We start from the raw sequence: 14,963 nt of genomic DNA on the forward strand, positions 1-14,963 counted from the left end.
CAGGAAAAGCAGAGACATTACTTTGCCAACAAAGGTCCGTCTAGTCAAGGCTATGGTTTTTCCTGTGGTCATGTATGGATGTGAGAGTTGGACTGTGAAGAAAGCTGAGTGCTGAAGAATTGATGCTTTTGAAATGTGGTGTTGGAGAAGACTCTTGAGAGTCCCTTGGACTGTGAGGAGATCCATCCAGTCCATTCTGAAGGAGATGAGCCCTGGGATTTCTTTAGAAGGAATGATGCTAAAGCTGAAACTCCAGTACTTTGGCCATCTCATGCAAAGAGTTGACTCATTGGAAAAGACTCTGATGCTGGGAGGGATTGGGGGCAGGAGGAGAAGGGGATGACAGAGTATGAGATGGCTGGATGGCATCATTGACTCAATGGACGTGAGTCTGGGTGAACTCCAGGAGTTGGTGCTGGACAGGGAGGCCTGGCGTGCTGAGATTCATGGGGTCGTAAAGAGTCAGACATGACTGAGCGACTGGACTGAACTGAACTGAACTGAACTGAACTGTGAGTAGTTATTAAATTTATGGCATGAGGAAGACTGAGAAAAATCATGTATGAAAGTATTCTGAACCTGCTTCCTTCTACCTATGTCTGTGGCCCCCACCATATTGTCCAAGCCACTCATCACCTCCTTCCTAGAGTCCTGCAACAGCCTGCTTATTAGTCTCTTATTTACTCTTGTAACTGCCCAATAAAGGATATACAGAGTCATGAAAAAACTTAATCATGCCACTCCCATACTTTAACTTTTTCAATGGCTGCCCACTGCTATCAAGATAAAATTCAAAATCCTTGAAATACCCCTCAAAGCTCCACATTATCTGGCTGCTATCAAGGTCTCCTGTCTGACATCAGGCAATTACTCACATCCTATCACTAGACTCCAATGTCTTTTGAGTTCTTCATATGCAATGTACTTCCTCTTAGCTCTGAGATTTGGAGTATGTTATTCCATCTGCCTGGATGGTTCTTCCTTCTCTCTTTACTTAACCAGCTCCTCCTTCTTCAAGACTCAATTTAAATACTATTTCCTTACTTCCTAGAGAAGCTTTGGCAAATTTTAAATCTGATCACAGAACTCTTGTGTTCTCTTACAGTACAACTGGCAACCATAATTCAAAGACCTGTGTTGTCTAATAAATTAGACAACAACTAATAGATTAGTTGTCTAATAGTTATCTCCTTCAGTAGACTGTAAAATGCATGAGCAGAGGGACCAAATCTCTTTTATTCATTGCTCTATCTCTAGTGCCTGGCACATGGCCTTAATGAAGGGCACTGGATAAGTAAATAAATTTAATCTTCACAACAGCCACACGAAGAAGACACTGTTCTTATTTTAAAGATGAGGAACTGAAGCATAAAGAGATTATATGATTCATTCAAGGACACACAGCTAGAAAGCAGAAGATCTAGATTTGAGCTCAGTCTAGACAGTTCCATGGTCTACACTCTTCACTACTCTTCCACAAGGAGACAGGTATTTAGGTGGAGCACAGAGGTTCCTATAGAAACCTACCCATCTTCTTAATATGTTTTAATGGAAGCCTCTTTTCTTTTTGACCCCTCATTAAATTAAAGGAGGAAGTGTTGTGGTTATTTGCCATAATTGGTCATTTTGGGGAACAAATGCTTAACATCACTTTCCCCTGACCTCTCCCACTAGACCTGAAACTTAGTCCATATTTGGTTCTGACCTAATTGAATCTTTCAGCACTTTAACCCCCATGGGCACTCTATCCTTCCTGTCACTTCCTCCTCTTCTTTTGCATGTTATACTGGTTTCTTTCCCCTTACCTTTCAAGCTGAATCTTTGTAGACTTTTCCTTTGGCTTCGCCTCCATGGCCCTTTTCTTTCTGTTGGTGTTTCCCTCTCCTCCCACATTCTCCCTCTGAGCAGTCTTATTTGCTGCCATAGTGTCAGTCACTCACTCTATGTTGATGACCCTCAAACCTTTACATCTCACCTAGACAACTCTTTAAAGCTCCAAACCCATGTAATCAAGAGACTGATAGAAAGCTCTTCCTGTTCCTCCCAGGTACCTCAAACTCTGTCTGAAACCAAATGCATCCTCCTGCCTCCTGTATTTCAGTAGATGGTACCACTATCAACCCAGACATTCTAGTCAATAGTGTGAAGTTTGCTGCTGCTGCTGCTGCTGCTGCTAAGTCGCTTCAGTCATGTCCGACTCCGTGCAGCCCCATAGATGGCAGCCCACCAGGCTTCCCCGTCCCTGGGATTCTCCAGGCAAGAACACTGGAGTGGGTTGCCATTTCCGTCTCCAATGCATGAAAGTGAAAGTGAAGTCGCCCAGTTATGTCTGACTCTTAGCAACCCCATGGACTGCAGCCCACCAGGCTCCTTCGTCCATGGGATTTTCCAGGCAAGAGTACTGGAGTGGGGTGCCATTGCCTTCTCCAAATGTGAGGTTTACTCCCTTCCAAAACCTTTACATTTTGCCTTCTTAATCTCTCTCAAATCCTCTCCTCCTCTCCAACCTTACAGTCACTGACTTAGTTCAGATCCCTGTCATTTCTTATTTGGATTTCTGCAGGTGACCCTAATGGTATCTCTATATTTGGTGTTGCCTCCTTTTAATCCATTACCTATATAATGTTACAAAAGTAATTTAAAATACAATTCCATCATTCTATTCCCTTGTTAACAAATCCTCAGTTGCCATGCATAGTTTTTAGGATACATTTCAAACTCCTTAGTCATCATACCTAAGTCTTCATGATCATTCATATCCAAGCTCACCTCTCTCAATTTTTCACTTGACACTTCTTTTTCCATGCTTATTTTCAATACCAAAATCTGCATTAGCTAACAATTGCAATACAAGTTACCAACATTTCTTAGCAGCTTAAAATGAAAGACATTTATTATCTCAAGCAGTTTCTGAGGATCACAAATCCAGAAACCACTTAGCTAAATGACTGTGGCTCAGGGTCTCTCAATGACAAGCCTGATCTGCAGTCATCTGAAGACTTTAATGGGCTGGAGAGTCTGCTTTCAAGGTGATTCATCTAGCTGTTGACCAAAGGGTTTAGTTCTTCAATACTGGGGCTTCTCAAAATAGTTTCTGATGACATGGCAACTGGCTTCCCCCAAAACACATTATCCAAGAAAGTGCGTGGGGAACCAAGATGGAAGCTTCACTGTCTATTATAACCTAATCTCCAGATGGAATCTTCAGTGTCTTTTATAACCTAATTGCCAAGATAAATGCCATCAATTCTTCTATATTCTGTATCACACCAGCCAGTCCTAGTATAGTGTGAGAGGACATTGCGCAAAGGTTGTGAACATTAGGAGGCAGGTATTGAGGGCTATTTTGGAGGCTAATTTCAATAAACAATATCAATAACAATGTAACCATCATTTTATGTATAGAGATATATGTATAGATGACTGTATGTCTATTTTTATTATGTTATTAAGTATCTTCATATTCCTTCTTCACTAATTCTGTTATACATATTCCAAGGAGTTTATTTTAAATGTGATTTCTTACCTCAAATATAATACTGTGCTTATGCCTGACTTTAAAAAATTGTGAAACAATGTTAGGGTGAAATATTGAGGTCATAAAATACCCAGGAACTTAAATTTCCTGCATAATTTTTCTCAACCATAGTAAGCATGGAAATTTGCAAATATAAATAGCAAATGATCTTCTTTCCTCTAATAAAATTGATTGTTAATGGCTTTATTTTGATTTGCGTGTAAAGACAAAGACAACAACGATGTTCAAAGTTTCCTCTTTGTGAAAGGACATTGTTTTTGCCCATTTTTGAATACTGCCACACTCGGTCATCTATGTATATATGCATTCTTTGGCATATATATGTGTACACAGTCACCCATACATGTGCGAATTAGATATGAACTCAGTGGCACTTAGGAAAATGAATTATGTCTTCTCTTTGCCTAGCTGCAGTGGCTGGTTGCCATGGAAATGATGCAGAAGGTAGACCTTTCAGGAAATGCTAATTCTAATGTGTCTTCATTGGAGGAGTTCATGTATTAATCAGAAATAAAGAGAACTTTAATAACAAAACAACGCAAATATGTTAGGAACAAAAGCTATCTGCTTTTATCAAAGAAATCCAATTCACCATCTCTTTTGTCCTGACCTTGACTGAACCAAACATCACTCTTTCTGGAACTCAGCAATCATAGAAGAGATAGCTAGTTTTTAAAAATTAATGTCAGATTTCATCTTTAATTACCATATGCATAGAGTTAATTTCTGCTTCATTAAGTACTGCATGGGATCAGGACTAATTTCCACAGTTCTCTACCTCCATAGATTATCTATTATTTCTAAAGTGTTTTCCTGCTTCAGATGCACTCTACTAGCATCTCCCAACACTGATTAATAATAACTTGGTTTCCTTAAAACCATAGTTGCTTGGAAAATATACTAAGACAATTCCTATCATTTTTTGATACCCTTTTTTGTCATAATGTAGTCTATGCATATAAAAGAAGTATATGCTAATTATGGAAAAAGTTTTAAGGTATCAAATATTTTTTAAAAATTGAAAATCATCCATGAGCTTATCAGGTAGATATAAACATTATTTTTTAATATATATATATACTCCTCTTCATTGCTTTTATGTATACCATTTAGAATAAAACTGGTATTCATCCTTTCAGAAATTTTTCATTTTTTCCTACAAAATAACTTATAGAATCATAGAATATTAAAGTTGGAAAGAACTCTTCTATCATATTATGAAATGAGCTGCCTTCATATCATCTTTACTCACTTATGTAAGTTTCTTTCTCACATTTAATTAGGTAGATAGTTGATTAGTTAATTACAATAACTTTTATTGGTTACTTCGTGACAAGTTGATTGTCTGATAGTTCTGTCCTAAGTGAAAAATTATTGTTTATTCTTGCCCTTTGTTGTTTATTCGCCCCAGTGTAACTCACACTTTAAGCCAAATAAACTAGTACTAGAGTAACATTTAAAATTGAGGTACTTCATGTTATAATATTTGCTATAGAATGACCGTTAACTTCATTCTTATTTCAAATAGAGTTTCTTTAAATATTAAGCAATTGAAATGTGAATTTACTTAGCAAATTTTGATTGCCTAAGTTACAGACTCATTTTTAGTCTCTGAGTGCAGCTCTTTGTCGGTGGGAGTTTTGCTGTTGTACATCTGATTATCAGTTGACCTTATCTGTTAAAAAGTAGTTAATGACTATGAGAGTCAACTGTACATTAGTAATTACTTTCAGTCAAATAAGCTTTGTGTGTAGACATAAATATAATCATCTGGCACCCTCAGGGAGACAAAACTGCCAACATATCATTCCAGTTAGTGTTTCCATGTAGGAATTGTTTTGGATGTTGACTTACAAGTACAAAAGTCATGCATTATTTGTTTCTCTAAGGTAATTGTCCTCCAATCTTATTGAAATTATTTAAGAATTACCTGGAGAAATTAGGAGTATGGGATGAACAGATATAAACTACTATATGTAAAATAGATAAGCAACAAGGACTTGTTGTACAACACAGGGAATTATATTCAACATCTTGTAATAATCTATAATAGAAAACTGAATCATTTTGCTATACACTTGAATTTAACACAATATTTTAAATCAAGTATATTTCAATAAGAAAAAAAAAGATTACCTGGCTTAGTAGTTTGGGATAAGACTTGGGAGTTTTGCATTTTTACCAACTTTCCTTCTCCCTACCCACCTCTTGGAGGGGCAAAGGGACAGAACAGCTCTGGGGAACTCTGTGGAGAGTGATTAATAAGATCTGTGACCTTCCATGACAGCCCTAAGCAGATCTCTAGGAGGGAGGAGCTTGAGGAAGGAATTGGTGTCCTTTTTCCTTCCCACATCCTGTGGGAGCCTCCTTCTGCAGAATTCATCCTTCAGCCAAAGGGCATGGGAGCCTCCTATACAGTCTATACAGACCAATCTTCCAGACATGGAGGTAGAGAAAGGTGGAGAGTGGATGGGGTCAGGGAGCAGAGGTTAGAGGTAAATAAGAGATATACTGCCCCCCAAATTACATAATAAATATTTACATTATATATTTATATTTTATATATAATGTATATACAGAGTTGTGTATAAAAATGTATATATTATACAAGATATATATAGTATATAAATGTATAGATTTTCTGTATATATAAATAGTGGATTTTTAGTCCATATTGAGAAAGTTCAGGATCTTAGTTGGCTAAAATTCTCTAAAGAAACAGAGAAAAGTACACAACACTGAAGTGGTTAGGTTCATGTATTTTCATAGGTGAATACACTAGAGTGATCAGCACCCATATAAAACAGAACATTACAAGCACCCCAGTCTGATAAATCATGTAACACTTAATTCATGTTTGTTAAATGAATATACTACCAGCATTTATTTACCCATTCTCCTTTGGCTGACTTTGAAGGTGTTCTCTAGTTTTTTATTGTAACAAAATTGCTGCAATAAACATTCTTGTGCATATCTTCCTGTGTACATGAGCACGAGTTTTTCTAAGGTAGAATTTCTGGATCATAAGGTAAGGACTAAAGTTGACTGCTGCTGCTGCTGCTGCTGCTATGTTGGGTCAGTCGTGTCCGACTGTGTGTGACCCCATAGATGGCAGCCCACCAGGCTCCCCTGTCCCTGGGATTCTCCAGGCAAGAACACTGGAGTGGGTTGCCATTTCCTTCTCCAATGCATGAAAGTGAAAAGTGAAAGTGAAATCGCTCAGTCGTGTCTGACTCTTAGCGACCCCATGGACTGAAGCCTGCCAGGCTCCTCCATCCTAGATACCACCAAATTGCACCCTGAGAGAGTTTGCCAGCAGTGTATGAGTATTCCCAAGTATTTTTTCCCTCAGTAATACTCAATGAGTTTGGGTAAACTCCGGGAGTTGGTGATGGACAGGGAGGCCTGGTGTGCTGCGATTCATGGGGTCGCAAAGAGTCAGACACGACTCAGCGACTGAACTGAACTGAACTGAACTGAACACTCAGTGTCTTCAGTTTTCTGTGGTCTCAGATTTGTTGAGTGTGAAGTGGTATCCCATTGTGGTCTAAGTCTACATTGCCCTGACTGTTCACGAAGTGAAGTCTCTCTTATGTTTATTCCCTCTTTATGTTTTCTTTCTGGTGAAATTTCCTTCCATACCCTTTGCCCATTTGAGCTATTTGTCTTCTTACTGTCTTAAAAATATATCTTCTTTATTAGGAAGAAGACTAATCCTTTGCAGGCTAAATACATTGCAATTATGTTTTACATTTTGTAAACTTTTCAGTTTGTTTATGTTTTTAATAGAAGTTTTACATTTGAAATAGTCAAATTTATCAATACTCTCTTAAAATAGTTGGGAAAGTTATCTTCTTTGAGAATCCTTTCGCTCATACTCAGTCACATCCAACTCTTTGTGGCTCCACGCTGACTGTACCCCTCCAGGCTCCTCTGCCCATGGGACTTCTCAGACAAGTATACTGGAGGGGGTGGCCATTGCTTTCTCCAGGGGATCTTCCTGACCCACGGATTGAAGCCATATCTCCTGCGTTGGCAGGCAGATTCTTTAACACTGAGCCACCTGGGAAGCCCCTAGGATCCTGTCATACTAGGTCATAAATATTCTTAGTGTTCTTCTATTTTGTCTTTCCAAAGTCTCTAGTTCATCTAAAGTTGCCTTTTTTTTTTTTTTTTTGATACTTGATGGTATGAAATAAGGATTTGGTTCTACCACATAAATAACAGTTTTCTCTCACCAATTCTTGAATGGCTATTTTCCTGCAAATGTGTAACTTTATTGAGTATTAGTGTCAGTGTACACATATGTGAGAGTATGACTTTGGGTTCTCCATTCTGTTACGTTTCTCTGTTTGCCTGATTCTACCAATATCCTATTGTCTTGTTATTATAGCTTGTTTCTGATTTTTGTTATTGATTTTAATAAGTTAATAATAAGTTTTATAAAAGGTTTTCTGTATCTACTAAGAAAATCACGTGGGTATGTTCTCCTATAATTTTTTTTAGGTAGTAAATTACTTCAATAGACTTTCTAATAGTAAGCCATTCTTAAATTCCTGAGGAAAATCCAACTTGTACATTGCTGGATGGAGTTTGTTAATATTTTGTTATGTTTACATTCATGCTCATAAACGTGCCTTGTGGTTTTCCTCTCCTGACTGTTGTCTGATTTCGGTAGCAAATTTACAATAGTCTCATGAACACCCCTTCTTTTTCTGTCTTTGGAACACTTTGTATAAAACTAGAAATTCCCTTTTCCTTAATGTTTAATGAAATTTGACTGTAAACTTTCTGGGCTTGATACATTTTTAAAATAAATTTTATTTACCACAATTCCATTTTTAAAGGTGGTGAGCCTGTTTAGGTTTTAATTTCTTCTTGACTCAGTGCAGATGGATAAATACGTATTCATCTGGGTATTCAAACTTTTAATCCCATTAATCATAGTGTTTTCCTTTATTTATGAAACCATCATCATATCTAGTTATGTCTGCTTTTACAATGATCATATCTTGGTCACATCTTTTATTGTATTTCTTGATTAATTTTTATTAGTTTTGTCAAAAAATAACATTTGATTTTGTTAATCCTATTTTCCTTTGTTTACTATTTTATTAGTATATGCTTCTCTTTTACTTTCCTTTTTTCTGTACTGTTTGGGGTTTTATTACTTTTTTTTTTTTTAAACTTATTGTAGTATTAGCTTGGCCAAAAATTTCATTCAGATTTTTCTATTCATCTTAGGGAAAAACCTGAACAAACTTTTTGGCCAACACAGTGGATGCTTACTTCATTATTTTTTACTTCTTTACAGTTCCTTTATCCTGCTATAGTCTTGTAATACTCTAAATGCTCTTTTCATTCCACTTTATCAGTATCTCACAAGTTTTCATATGTGGAATCATTATCATTCCATGTAATATTTTAAAAATTCTCATTGCAATTTTTTATTTGACCCATGAGTTATTTCAAAGTGTATTTCTACATTGGCTAACTGATTAGAGTTTTGTCTTTTTGCTGTTAATTTCTACTGGAATTCAACTATGGTTAGAGTACTAGGTTTATATGAGATGATGAATTTTCTGTTTCTTTTGAGTCTTAATTTGTAAACATTTCAAGGTACAAGAAAACAATGTTAAATGTAGTATTCAGATCTCTTATGGTCTTCAGTTCAGTTCAGTTCAGTTCAGTTGCTCAGTCGTGTCTGACTCTTTGTGACCCCATGGACCGCAGCACATCCTGCTTCCCTGTCCATCACCAACTCCCAAAGCTTGCTCAAACTCATGTCTATCAAGTTGGTGATGCCATCCAACTGAAAGGTTGTTGCTGAGCCATGAAAGATGCCGGGATTCTTGGCCTCCAGAGGAGAGAATTAAATCCAGGGCTAGTGATGAGGCTTGATTGCTCAGAGCTTTTGTGTAATAAAGTTTTATTAAAATATAAAAGAGATAGACAAAGCTTCTGACATAGACATCAGAAGGGGGCAGAAAGAGTACCCCCCTGCTAGCCTTTAACAGTATGTTATATACCTATCAGCAAGCTAGGAAAGGAAATGTCTCAAAACTTAGAGTGGCACCAGGCCCCTCACCCACAACATGCATTTTGAGATAACATTGGCACAAGGTGAGTCATCTCGGGCCATGAATCTTGAAGAAAGGCAGGTTTCCAAGTAAATATATAGTTTCATTAACATAGATTAGGAGAACAATGTACGAGTAAAACATACTGGTTTGTTGAGCCCTTATCAATTCTGAGTCTTATGGGGAACCCACTTGAAGAAAGACAGAGTCTAGGGTAAATGCATAGTTCATTAACATATCTTAAGAAAGACATTTCTATAAGAAAAATGCATTGGTTAGCTGAAGGTTTGAGAAAAGGTTAGTTCAGGTAGAACCTGGTGTCGTCATGGCAACACAGAATTTTAAGAGAAACCTCCTTTTAATTTTGCATAAAGAAGGAAAAAAAATTTGATACATGTATTTTGTTTCCTCTTGCCACTTAAGAGAGAGAGAAAAAACGTCTGACACTTGCAGCGTATTTCCTCTGTTTGGAGACCCCTAGCTTTCCTTCCTGTTACCCTCTCACAACCATCTCATCCTTTGCTGTCCCCTTCTCCTCCTGCCATCAATCTTTCCCAGCATCAGTGTCTTTTCCAAGGAGTCATTTCTTTGCATCAGGTGGCCAAAGGATTGGAGTTTCAGCTTCAACATCAGTCCTTCCAATGAATATTCAGGACTGATTTCCTTTAGGATTGACTGGTTGGATCTCCTTCTAGTCCAAGGGACTTGCAAGAGTCTTCTCCAACACCACAGTTCAAAAGCATCAATTCCTCCGTGCTCAGGTTTCCTTATAGTCCAACTCTCACATCCATACGTGACTACTGTAAAAACCATAGCTTTGGTTAGACAGACCCTTGTTGGCAAAGTAATGTCTCTGCTTTTTAATATGCTGTCTAGGTTGGTCATAGCTTTTCTTCCAAGGAGCAAGCATATTTTAATTTCATGGCTTCTGTCACTATCTGCAGTGACTTACTTATAGTCTTACTCATCTCTGTATATGCTTGATCTGCTATTTGCTTGAAAAATGTGTGTTAAAGTACACTATTATTGTTTGTTTATTTTCCCCTTACATGTCTCTTAGCTTTTGCTTTAAGTGTTTGGTAGCATTCTTATTAGGCTTCCCTGGTGGCTCAGAGGATAAAGCATCTGCCTGCAATGCAGGAGACCCGGGTTTTGATCCCTGGGTTGGGAAGATCCCCTGGAGAAGGAAATGGCAACCCACTCCAGTATTCTTGCTTGGAGAATCCCATGGACAGAGGAGCCTGGCGGGCTACAGTCCAGGGGGTCGCAAAGACTAGGACATGACTGAGCGACTTCACACACACGTTAAGAATTTAAGCTTCTTGGCTTAGTTTTCCTTTTAACGTTATGGTAACCATCTATATACCTAATAATACTGTTGTAGGAAGGGAGACCTCTTCCAGGGCCTGAAACTGGGCTCATGTCTAACACTCAGAAATGAATTGTCCGAGGAGACACATGTGCTGACAAAACAAGAGATTTTATTGGGAAAGGGCACCCGGGTGGAGAGCAGCAGGGTAAGGGAACCCAGGAGAACAGCTTTGTCACATGGCTTGCAGTCTTGGATTTTATGGTGATGGGATTAGTTCCCGGGTTGTCTTTAGCTGATCATTCTGAATCAGAGTCCTTCCTGGTGGTGCATGCCTTGTTCAGCCAAGATGAATGCCAGAGAGAAGGATTCTGGGAGGAGGTCGGACAGGTGGTGTCTCCTTTTGACCTTTCCCGAACTCTTCTGGTTGGTGGAGGCTTTTTAGTTCCATGTTCCTTACCAGGACCTCCTGTCGTAAAACAATTCATGCAAATGGCTACTATGGTGCCTGACCAGGGTGGGCAGTTTCAATCAATGTGCTTCCCCTAATGATACTTTTTACCTCAAAGTTTTTTTTATTATTGTTACACCAACTTCCTTTTAATTACATTTACATATCTATATCTATTCTCTCCCTTCCTAACTTTCTGTGTCCTCAAATATTAGGATTTTATTTCCTAATTAGAATGTGACTAAACCTTGTTTTGTAAATCCACTATAAACATTCTTGTCTTTTATTCCATTAATGTATTCATTATTCATTTTGATAACTGACATTTTGGATTTATATTTTATTTTATTTTATACTTTTTATATACTTATGTGGAGAAGAAAATGGCAACCCACTCCAGTGTTCTTGCCTGGAGAATCCCAGGGATGGGGGAGCCTGGTGGGCTGCCGTCTGTGGGGTCGCACAGAGTCGGACACGACTGAAGTGACTTAGGAGTAGTATATAATTATGTATTTTATGTTTATTTTTTTCCTTGTCAATTGATTGTATTTTCTCTAATCTCCTTGTTTCTTGTTTTGGAAGGAAGTTTTCTATTATATGGCTACTATTGAAAGTATAACATGGATTCTTATCTACTCAAAGTCAGAATTAAATGAAATCCCAATGTTTCCGCTCCAGTCACTCTGTGCCTTATTATATACTGTTATATACACTTACGAAAACATCGCCATAATCAAGATAATGAACATATCCATCGCCCTTTAAAATGTCCTTGTGCCCTTTGTAATTGTCCCCATTCTGAACCCCACTCTTACAGGCAGCCACTGATCTGCTTTCTGTAACTGTAGGTTAGTTTGCAATTTTCCAGAATTTTGTATAAGTGAAAACATACTCTTTTTACCCAGCACAATTATTGAATATAATACTTTTCTCCTTTTTATTGCTAAGTAATATTCTGTCATATGAATATATCACAATTGGTTTGTTCACTCACCTGTTGATGTACATTTGTGTTCTAAGTTCGGGACCAGTACATTCTTATAAAGTCCTTTTCCACTCCATGTCAGTTAAAAAAAAAACATAGCCAATTTTTTTTCTAGTACTATTATGGCTTTATATTTCTGCATTTAAATTTTAATCTATCTTGATTTTATTTGGTAAATAAAATATATTAATTTAAGATAGGCTAAATTAAATTTTTCCTGAGGAGTAAGTCAATTATGCCAATATTGTTTATTGACTAGTATATTCTTTGAAGTAATTTGATTCTTGATCTTTATATATATTAAATATTTATAAATACTTGGATCTTTTGTAGCTCATATTTTATACCACTGAACTCTTGTTTAAAATCTTGACTAAATATTATTGTTGTATAACACAGATTAATATCTTGCAATTTATACTCTTTACATTTCTTCTTAAACCTTTCTTGATTACTCCCAATTTTTTTTTTCATCCATTCAATTAATTTCTCTGGAAATTTCATTGGAATTTGTGATATTGTGATTTATAAAAAGAAATATGTAATATTTTGTCTTCATCCTTGTTTCTGTCTCAAAGTCCCTATAATCCTTAGGGTATCCTAAGTGATGAGCGGAACAATTATCTTTTGCTATGTTAATAAGGTGACTTTTGGACAGCATGTAAGTTTAGGGGCTTTTGTTTGTTTAGTTCTATACAGTTTCCTTGGCTCCTTTACATAATATTTGTACAAGACAGCAAAAGAGACACTGATGTATAGAACAGTCTTATGGACTCTGTGGGAGAGGGAGAGGGTAGGAAGATTTGGGAGAATGGCATTGAAACATGTAAAATATCATGTATGAAATGAGATGCCAGTCCAGGTTCGATGCACGATACTGGATGCTTTGGGCTAGTGCACTGGGACGACCCAGAGGGATGGTATGGGGAGGGAGGAGGGAGGAGGGTTCAGGATGGGGAACACATGTATACCTGTGGCGGATTCATTTTGATATTTGGCAAAACTAATACAATTATGTAAAGTTTAAAAATAAAATAAAATTTAAAAAAATCCTTATGAAGTACTACACATAAGGATTATTCCCATTTCTTTCTTTTTTTTTTTTTACTGTCACCTTCAATTTTATTCATCTCTAAAAGGATGATGGTCAGCGTTCCAGGTGTGCCCCACACACTGGCATGAAAGAGCAAGGCTTTCTTCCCAGTAGCTTCACTACCCCACCTTGGCAAAACATGGCTTATAGCTCCGCTTTTCTCATTGGTTCATTTAGTCATTTACTTGTCTCTTGTTTCATCCTACCATCCTCCTAAGTGGTCGCACTCATCCTACTTTTGCTAGATACTACCTAGAAGTAGAGACACTGGAGAGAGTGTTGAAGGTCAGGTAGCAATTATCCAGGCAAAACTGAGAATTGGTCAGGAGAGTGAGTCAGCATTTCAGTCAGAGGAAACAGTGCCTATGGAGGAATGGAGTTTAAAAAGAAGTCATGAGTTTCAAGCAGGTGGAGGAGAGTCAAGTAGTCAGTACAGTTAGTGAGTAGTTTGGTGGTGGTGGTCTATAGAAACAGATGAGGTTCATATTATGATGTTTCTTTTATACTAAGGTTATACATCAGGTTGACTTATACCTTGATAGAAATGGGAATAGACAAGCAGCCGCTCCCGGCCGGCGCCGCAGCCCCCCAGGAGCCCGGCCCCTAGGTGTGAGATATTTCAGTCAAAGGAAGAAATAGCTCTTCTCCTAAGATGAAATCTGTTGTTTGGGAATGTGGTTGATCAACTTGACACATTGGCCAAATGGTGCCCAATGTAATAAAATGAAAAGAAGAAGCAAGATGATGTCATTTTTCCATATTGTGAAACTGAAAACAAATGCCTTTTGTGAGACCAAGCTAACAAACCTCTGACGGTGCAAAGAATAATTCTGTTTGAAGAACTTAATAGTAAGATAGAAGAAGTACTTTCAAGCTGAGACCTGCAGGTGTACAAAGATCTAAAATACATATTGAGTAGGCCTGATCATCTGAATCTCATTCAATCAAGAAAGCATGGCTATGAGTAGGATCGTCTTCTGTCTGTGGCCCTTGACTATGTTTGTGGGCCATATAGGTGGGCACAGTTTATTTTCTTGTGAGCCTATTACCTTGAGGATGTGCCAAGATTTGCCTTATAACACTACCTTCATGCCCAATCTTCTGAATCATTATGACCAACAGACGGCAGCTTTAGCAATGGAGGTAAGACTTCATCTATTATTTGGCATGTCATAGAAAATTACTCTTGTATTGCCCTTTTAATCAGTCTAATGAATGTCTCTGATAAACAATAGGAAAAACATGTACATTAAAAAGTTACGTATTTAGGTTCAGACTCTGATAGATTAAAGATTTCATGTTTGGGGAATGTTACTTATCTTAGTTTTCAGATATTATTCTTTTATGAAGAAATTTGAAACATTGAAACTGGGGAAGTAATAGCCTTTCAGAAGTTTAAATTGTTCAAGTTATGGTTACATTTTTTCTGTTAATTGAAAATAAGACTTTAAAGAGCAGACTATAATAATAATATTCATAATTCACTTAGTAAATATTGAAGGTAACA

The 14,963-nt window shown here is 37.4% G+C and overlaps 1 protein-coding gene across 1 annotated transcript in view; it reads left to right on the forward strand.

The window, feature by feature from the left end:
• The window catches only part of UNC80 (unc-80 homolog (C. elegans)), a 230,278-nt gene that overhangs the window by 27,390 nt on the left and 187,925 nt on the right, over positions 1-14,963 (forward strand). The window lies entirely within an intron of this gene.

This window comes from Bison bison, unplaced genomic scaffold, assembly GCF_000754665.1.
Source record: "Bison bison bison isolate TAMUID 2011002044 unplaced genomic scaffold, Bison_UMD1.0 scf7180017864471, whole genome shotgun sequence".
In the NCBI taxonomy this organism is placed as follows: Eukaryota; Metazoa; Chordata; class Mammalia; order Artiodactyla; family Bovidae; genus Bison; species Bison bison.